The following is a 9425-nucleotide window of genomic DNA, read 5'->3' as shown; positions in this document are numbered from 1 at the left end:
AAAGGTATTTGGTTCCTGGCCCTTGCTCTGATGAATTCACTTCCTTTACCGCAGATCTCATTTTGTTATTATCCTTTTTCTGTGGAATTGCCGGAGAAGCTTTCTGGTGTGTGATCCTTTGCATATCCATTTCCTAATATTCATGTGCCCAGAATGCTGGTTATTGCCAGGAGAATGTGGTTTTAGATGAACACAGCTGTACTTCTGAAGGGTGGCTCTCACTTCTCCATATTCTCTTTAGCGGAGATTCCAGGCCTGATTAGATGGCTGGAGTTCAGGGAGAAGGGAATGACCATCCAAGTCTTTGGCCCTGGGTCATTGTCACCTTTGGAAAATGTTTTAAGATATAAGGAGGTGGCTGAGTCGGGCTTCTCCTATCTGTTGCCCTTTCTCCCAAGGAGGAAAAGGATGGCATTTGGGAAACATTAAAGTCTTTAAAGGTAGACTCAGTCAGTCTTCAGGATTTGGGTCATTATATTGTGTGTTGTGGAACCCTTCTTATTAATGATATATGTATCTTAGTTGAAGAGTTACGTTACAGTTGAGGGCACACAGCCCAGCAACAAAAACTAATTTTAAAGTACTTGAAATCTCTTACTAACATTTTATATAAACCACAAAGAAAATCAAAAGACATGATTAACAGCAACACATCTACACTCTAACTTTCTCCTCCTTCCCATTCCCACCACACCCTTTAGTTGCTTGGACCAACTCTCTCTCTCATGGTCTCCCAAAACCTCCTTGTTACTTGCTCTTGATTAATTTATATTCTCCCTCTTCCCCAACTCCTTGTCCCCATTTCTTTATTATGTGCATGGCCTCCTTTTTTAAGAAGGTAGTGGTATTGGGCTGACAGTTATGATTCTTTTTTGGCAAACCAAAGGGAGTACAAAAGAGGGAGGCTGTGAATATTCAAAAGTGAGTCACTTTTACCCTGCCCCAGCTGTTTTTATGTCTCTGTAATTTGGTTAGAGTTTGTTCTATTGGTAATCATATGTGAGATTTTTCCCCCCACCTGGTGACACTTTCTTTTCAACTATACAATATGAGGAATGAGATCTCTCACCCTGTCTCTTAAAGCCACCCCTTCCCAGTCTCTTCCTGATTGAAGTCCTCACGTCGTTTCATTTCCTGAGGGAAGTCCGTGAGAACCTCTTTACTTGGCTGACTAACAAAAAGACCCTAGCCCTGTGCAGGTGTCTAGATCTTCTTTCACTTTGAGAAGCTGGTGGATGTGCTCTACCTTTGCTAAATTCATTTATCCACTCAACTGGCAAGAGTGGATTTAGCTGAAGTATACTCCAGAGGAATGTGTGCTATATTAACCAGAACCTAGTTCATCATAGGAAGACCATGGTTGTAATATTTTTGGTCTAGTAGTATCTCTGGAACATCCTTCCTAAGGACTAAGACCTCTCCTGAACAAAGTGGTTGGTTGTTGAACTCAAAGAGTGGGATGGCATTTCCCATTTGAGGCAGAGTCATTGGTAGGGACACTTCAAATGAATGATCTTGATGGATTCTTCCAACCATTGATGAAATTTAGTCTGTATTATTGTTATTTCCGTTTTCAAATAAGAACACTGAGGTCTAGGGAAATTGAATGTGTCTAACGTTGTGTCAACCTAAATAACAGACAGAGAGATTCTCTAAATAGATACTGAGTTTATTTGGGAGTACACACGGGATATGCAAATTTGGTATACGTGTGGTATTGGGACTACAGGCATGTCCAAAGAGGTGGAAGAAAGGGGAAGCTTTTAAAGGCAAAAGAAAAAAGCTTATGTAATTTGTTTTGAAACAATGAGAACATTCATTACAGGGGCTTATCCCAGGAGTTTGTGTCAGTTCATAGGTGAAGATAGTATGTCAGGCAAATGTTCTTGTACGTCTGACTAGCTGTCCTTGTGACTAATGTAGCAAGCTACAGTTTAAAAAGTCCTAGGCAAGAGTTCTTGTTACATGCATATGTGTGTAAGAGCCCTTTAGAAAGTCTTTGTAAAAAGTTCTTATCATAGGCACGTGTGCACGAGTGCCCTGCCTCCTCATCCTTCTGGCTTTATTTATTTGTTTGTTTTTAAAGAGTTTGACAAAAGTGAATCCGTCTTGATTCTGACAACTTTCACATTTCTTTCTTGTTATTAAAGTCCTTTTTCAAAAGCATTGCTGATCAACTATCTTGTAGTTGGGGTTTAATTTTTCCTCAGTGCCACGAGGGCTTGTCCTGGTTATTGGTCTGGTCCCACATCAGGGAGATAGCCAGCAATTCTGAGCCAGTGTCAAAACCCATTTAGCCACCTTTTGAAGGGCTGATTCGCAGGCTAAGTTTGCCTGAAGTTTATTGCTAAGTTCAATTTTGTTAGTTCCAAAGGTGTTGGTTATCATTTTGAAGCACTGGACCAGTATTATTTTGTTGAGAGTATTGTTTCTGCAGAGGTTGGATAGGCAACAAGTATAAAATTTAAAGAAAATGTTACTAAACAAAACCAACAACAACATAAATCTAGTTTGGATTGGTCAATGATTCTGGATCAAGAGCCTTAGTGCAAGGATAACCAACTAGACAAATTAAAATGCCATGGGGAATTGGGTGAGACCTGTTGGTATCATTGAGCGTGTTCTTTTATTTTATGTAACTGGGTTAGCAATTTTATTATTTAGTACTCCATGGTTGGATTAAATTAAACCAGAGAGAGAGTGCAGCAGGATTAGGGATGCTGTTAGAGTTGCCCATTAGGTGGACTAAAGGATTTTTTAGGCCATGTTAAAATGTAGGTTTGGCATGACAGGTCCAACATTTTGTCAAGTTATCTGTAGAAGCTACTGAATGTGACAACTTAATGACACCATTATCCTGTCAAGTAAAAAATGTAGGCATAAGTAATGAAAAGTTAAGAGGAACAAGGGTCTCATTACAACGGGGAGTATTGTTGTGATGTCTTAGGAAAAGATGCGTATATCGTGAATCCATCAACTTCTCATCCTGGTATGCAGTTTGAATGTCTCTGGTTATGACACTGGGCAGTTCAATAAACTCTTGCTGTCCTATATATTAGGCACAAGGTTGGCCCTTGAAATTTACCTCAGATTATCTAGCTTGTAGGGCTTCAGGAACAGAGCAGTTTTTGTTTATAGCTGGAAACTTGTAGCCAGATATTGGAGGAAGCTGGGAGAATTCAGAATCTAGTCCAATCTACAGGTAGATAACAAAAGCTTGAAAGCAACATACAGGGTTATGATCCAATAGCAGGGGTATTATAGTTTTTCTTTGGAAACATAACTTTCTTTTTCCACCGTCATCCTGATTTTTACCAGAGGTAATCAGAGTAAAACAAATTTGTTTGTAAAATAATTTTCACAGCCTGATCACTTATTAATCCATAAATGCAGCAAGAATAGTGATTGAACACTTAGGACTCTCGAATTTATAAACTTCTTGAGGCTAGGAAGGCAAACCTAGGCCATCTGCCTGCAGTGTCTATAAACAATTTAAATATGACATCCAGTCAAAACCTTGGTAATATAACCTGTGTTTTCAATTATATTCCGTTTGAAAGAGAACAGATATTTATTGAACTTATGCAAACAGTTATATTACCATACACATTAAGAACACTCATGAAAAGTTTCCAAATTTTGAAAGCATTAGGGAGAAAAAGTAAATGTTTCTACTTTTTTTCAAAAGAAGAATACTTAACCAAATTACTGTGAACTATAAATAGTTTAAAAGAGAAATTTTCCTTAAATCTGAAAAGCAAAATATTTAAGTAGAGAACTAATGATGTTTTAAATAAAAGTCATAAAAATATTATCTTTAACAATTCATCTCATATAATTTTTGTTTTGTTTGATTTTGATCACCAGTTTCATGAACGCTTCAGTATCTTTATTAGCATTCTGACAATTTGTATTTAATCCTTGAATCTTAACTCAGAAATACGTATTCAAGAGTAGTTACTAGGCTATTTTCCATGAACTGATTGCAGATGCTTTCAGAAAAAACTCAGTACAATAACTGTGGATGACAAAAACTTAGAATAACCATGTTTAAAATTGGATGAAACTTCACTATAATTAGCAGTTGATAAGGAAGTTTGTTATTTTTGTGGATTACAACACAACCATTTTAGATTTCTATAAGTTTACAAAACTTTTGACACATATTAATAACAAATCCATAAATGTAACAGAGAGGATCAAGCATCACTTATCATTTGACCTTGCTTTCCATATAATCTAATGTATCAAAAATCCTAATTATTTGACAACTCTACAAGATTAGAGAGGGATTCTTTGATGTTCTCCAGAGGCCCATCTTAATTCTAAGTCACAAAGTTCTATCTTAGAACTTGATTCTGGGAAAATCTACCAAAGACGTCAAAAAGTTTAAAACACCTTGTAAAGCAAGATTACAGGTTGCTGTAAAATAATAGTTATTTATTTAACCAGGTTGATAATCAAAAGACTTCAAAAGCAATACAGAAAATTACATGGAAGTAAGAAATCTTAACCCTTTCAAAGTTCAGTTTTCTAAAGTAATCATAAAACCACATAAAGACAACCTGAAACCAGAAATATATTTTTATAACACATAGAGTCTTTGTTTCTTAGACCAGTCATCAAAAAGGTAAAATAAAACAAGATAAAAATAAAAACCTTTTGCAGTGTGATAGCTGCTACTTATGGTATGCCTAGTTAGATAACCTGGAAGTTTAACCTGATAAAAAGGTACTTGAATTTAATCAGAAACTGGAAGAGTGTATATATATCTATATAAAGTTATGAGTATCATATTATGGAGGAACATAAACAAGAAAACTAGTACCTTGAGAAGGGGAATACATGGCTGTTAGTAAAAGCATGAAAAATTTCCCGGTACCTTGAGAAGGGGAATACATGGCTCTTAGTAAAAGCATGAAAAATTTCCCGGTTATAGGAAACAACTCAGACACATCAGGAAATACCAAGGGCACAGAATCAAGTTATATTAGAAGAAAACATTGCTCTAAGCTGTAAAAATGCAGTTCAGAAGATGGTTGAAATTGTAAAGAAACAGATTTCAGGGTTAAATTAAAACCTTATGCAACTTTTGCTAAGAGCAGATCAGTATTTCAAGAAAACTTCATTGTTCTAACATAAGGAATCAAGATCTTATTTTTTGTCAGTGTATACATTTCAAAATCTAAACCCAATCTTTAGAAAGACTCATAAATAATTCTAATTGTAGCCAATTTGATCAAGCACACATTTCTTTCTAAATATATCTTTTACAAACCTTTTAAGAATTTTTCAGACCATCTATGGCAAACTTAGAATTCTAGTTTTGTCCTATACTTCATCTTGCTTAAAAAACCCATCATTTTATGTTAGGACAAAAATTTGCCACACAAGATTTTTTCTCATACAAAATTTTTTCTTGTTTCTTCCTTTCTCTTCTACTCCTTACCAAAAGTACATCTTCATACCTAAAACTTTCCTCACATCTCTCACTCGTACTAATGGTTTCTTTCTGCTTTGTATTTTGTTTTCATCCCATTTCCTTTTTGAAACAATGTTTAAACAACCTCCAAAGTAGATAAAATTATGCTTTTTAACAAAAGACGTATTCTGTTTTCTTTATAAATTTTCTCATCAAAAACACCTCTTGGCCTGTACGATGGCTCATAGTGCTATAATCCAAGCACTTTGGGAGGCTGAGGCAGGTGGATCAGTTGTGGTCAGGAGTTTGAGACCAGCTAGGCCAACACGGTGAAACCCTGTCTCTACTAAAAATACAAAAAAATTAGCTGGGCATGGTAGTGGACACCTGCAATCCCAGCTACTCGGGAGACGGAAGCAGGAGAATCGCTTGAACTTGGGAGGTGGAGGCTGTAGTGAGCTGAGATTACACCACTGCACTCCAGCCTGGGAGACAGAGCGAGACACCGTCTCAAGAAAAACACACACACATACACACACACACACATATCTTAATTTTCTTTTTTTAACTTTTCATATAGAATTGCACATATTAATTAAAATTTTTGAATTTTGATAACCTTAATTTCTAGTGGAAACCTAAGAAGCAGTTTTGAACTGTTTGTCATATATGAACAGCTTATGAATGTACCTCTTATATTAATAATTTTTGGAAACATGAGCTTCTTTTCAGAAATAGAACAATTTTTCAATGTGAAACAAGACAGATTTATTAATAGACTCAAATATATTTTGTTTCTTTGTAATAAGAAGCCAAAAGTAGATGAATTTAAGCCTAATGTTCAGCAATTTATGTTTCAGTATTTTGTCTTAACTGGAAATGACCCAGGCATTTAATGAATATCTGTTAATTTAGTAAACCATAGCTTTAAGATTTCAAATTTCATGAAAAATTTATTTGCAAACATTTACCCAATTTACGTTTACCTAATTTATTTATTTCTTGTAGTTATGCTTAGATTTCTTATGAAAACTGAGGTATTAGACAAAGTTAGTCATTCTTTCAATTATTTTTCTGTTAACTATTTTTATAGCCTGTAAATATCAGGTATTCACCTAAGTATGAAACTTGAAGTTAAATATCTGGATATTTTGCCAATAACTCAGAAGACACAGCTGTTTTCACTAAACCAACAATATTAAACCAGCTTTCCTTATCAAAGAGTTATATTAACACTGATCATTCTGTTTTTAAACATTTAGCAGAGACAAATATTACTCTGCTTTACCAGCAAGTCCAGGTCAAAGAAAATATATGCTAATAATTCTGAAGACATGTTCATTTTTATTTTGCAAACAAAGTTAAAGCCAGCATATTTGTTACATATTTAGTTAAGTCACATAAACTAAAAGGAATTTGGGTTAATTACTATACATTTTCACAGTTTCAAGTATTAATTTATATGAGTGCTCATTTATCTTAAGCCAGTCTGAATGGAATTTCTTAATGGATTTCCGGCTAAGCCAGATTTTACCATGTAGACACGACATGCAACATGGGTAAATGTACATGAACACATACACACACAAACAAAAATCTTCTAGCGTTCATTTTAAAAGTTTAGTCATGTGACAGCAAAACACAGTAACATAAATTCATCAGTTTATACAAAGACAGTTGGATCTAAATTATATTTCTGGTAAAATTAGACAAGTGAAGATCACCTTTTCAGATATTAAAGCTTCTTACCAATGATTTTGGAGAAGACCTTTAAGATTTTCCCTTTGTCCTTGATAAATAATCTTATGAAGACTGGGGACCAAATTTTGGGCAAAGTAGTTTCCTTAGCAGTGTAAAATAAGCCTCTTTTACTCTTTCCTTCCCCTTCTTTTAGGCTCAAATAAGATTAGGGGTTAATTCCTTGGTATATACATTTCATTGAAATGACATAGGAAAAACATTGTTCAAGCAGGCTTTGACTTATTTTTGTCACGATTTCTACTAACTACAAGGTCAGTTACAGCAGTGAGATCTTATCTTAATACAAAGGAAAAAAATGTCAGCAAATTTGTAGTATGCAGGGAAAAAGAAAAAATGGGGAAGTCTGAAGCTTCTACATGCCAGCATTTCATTCAGACTTTAAAACTGTATAGTTGTTGTTTCTTAGATAGTTTGAATAATGATCATTTAAGTTCTGAATTTTTCTTGATGAAATTTGCCCATCAATTTAAACATGAGCATGAGAATGGGCCATAATATGTAGCTAGCTGGAGTCCCAGAAAAACTAGCATGTCTTAATATTTGAGAATCCCTTTCCATTTCTTATCAATCTCTCGAGAACTATGAAGATCCTATTTCTTGTTGTAGAAAAATGTAAGGAATATACTCTCCAAACGTCTTTATTATTAAGATGACCTTATCCACATCAGGTCCTGTAGGAAGTCAGCAGGGAGCTTACCAAAAAGAGGGAGGATTGGCCTGAGAAAAGACCACCAGCAGAGAAAAGGTAGGCCATAGAAATGGAGATCTTAAAGGGCTCTAGTGAGTACTGTACACTGGCTCCAAGAATCATCAATTCCTTCCAAAGGTGTTGTACATCAGGTCCCACTTATGACACCAGATGCATCAACCTAAATAACAGAGAGATTCTCCAAAAATATTGAGTTTATTCAGAAGTGCACGAGGGAATTGCAAATATATGCAGTCTACAGGGACTATAGATACGTCCAGAGACTGAGGCAAAGGGAAAGATCTGGGAACCACCATAATAGTGTTTGCAACATTTGTTGTTCTCAGCACTACAGAGAGCAAGTGAGTATCATCAAATCTGCATGTGCTAATTATAGACACTTGGCTGACAATGTTATATAGAAATTTCTCCTTAAACCCAACTAAGATCCAAGGTCCATTACAACATTGAACAGTATAATTATAAGTGATGATTTCTATCCCTTATTCTATCCTATTGATGAAATATTTTCAGTTACAACACTCTCATTCCCTTCTGCTTTCCACCTTAGGAAACTCAACATATTTAAAACTATCTTGCTTTGTCTCCTATACTCTTAATCTCGGTGAAAGACAACAACATCCACCTTCAAGAAGGAAAACATGTTTCCTCTTTCCCTTCCCCAGCCACACTTTCCATCTACACTGGTGGCTAAGTCTTGTTGATTCACCTTCCTTTAAAAGCTTATATCTATCCCTATCACTTCATCCTTGGTGGTATTCACTTATTTCATCCCCATATATAGACTGATGTAAAACTTTCCCATTATTGGGTCTTCCTGCAGCTACTTTTATCTCTCTTCAGTGGGCCTTTTTTATTGCTGCAATAATTTTTCTAAGAACACAAATCTGATTGTCTCACTCTCTTGCTTAAAGCCTCTTGGTGACTTCTCACTATCTATCTACTGGTTAAGTCTAAATTCTTTAGTATTGGCCATGCTATCTCCTGGGCTTCATTTCTAAGAATGTTGTGCACTGACCTCTTTTCATCACCCCTACCTGTGCTGTGACCCCTTTTGAACACTGCTGCCAACTGCATTGAAGCGCTAATAACTATTGTCAGAGGCCAGGCTATGCCAGGCTCTTGCTTTCTGCTCACCCTGTTCCTCTGCAAGGAGTCCCTCCTTCCACATGCTTCCCCCTTTTCTACTTATGATTCTTTCTTTGAAATAGACAGATGTGGTGTAAGTATTAATATTTCGGTAAGCCACTCCATGTTCGTTTTGGAAATGATATAGGTTGTAGATAATAAACATAAATGCTCTAATTTATTGTTCATGCTCCCCATGAATATTTACTAGAAAAAATAATGTTTCTTATTTATAAATTGATCAGTAAGAATCCTTGTCCTGAGAGTTAGGATGCAAGAAAGCCTCACACTGACCCTTCATCCCTGTACAACAGAGCCTTCCATAAGAGTCTGTAATCAGATTACATCTCTGTCTTGTCTCTTGATCCAGGCAAGATAAGAAAATGGTTATTTTCAATTCAATAA

This window comes from Colobus angolensis, unplaced genomic scaffold (genome assembly GCF_000951035.1).
Source record: "Colobus angolensis palliatus isolate OR3802 unplaced genomic scaffold, Cang.pa_1.0 Scaffold33, whole genome shotgun sequence".
NCBI lineage: Eukaryota > Metazoa > Chordata > Mammalia > Primates > Cercopithecidae > Colobus > Colobus angolensis.
Note: the sequence above shows the minus strand (reverse complement) of the source record.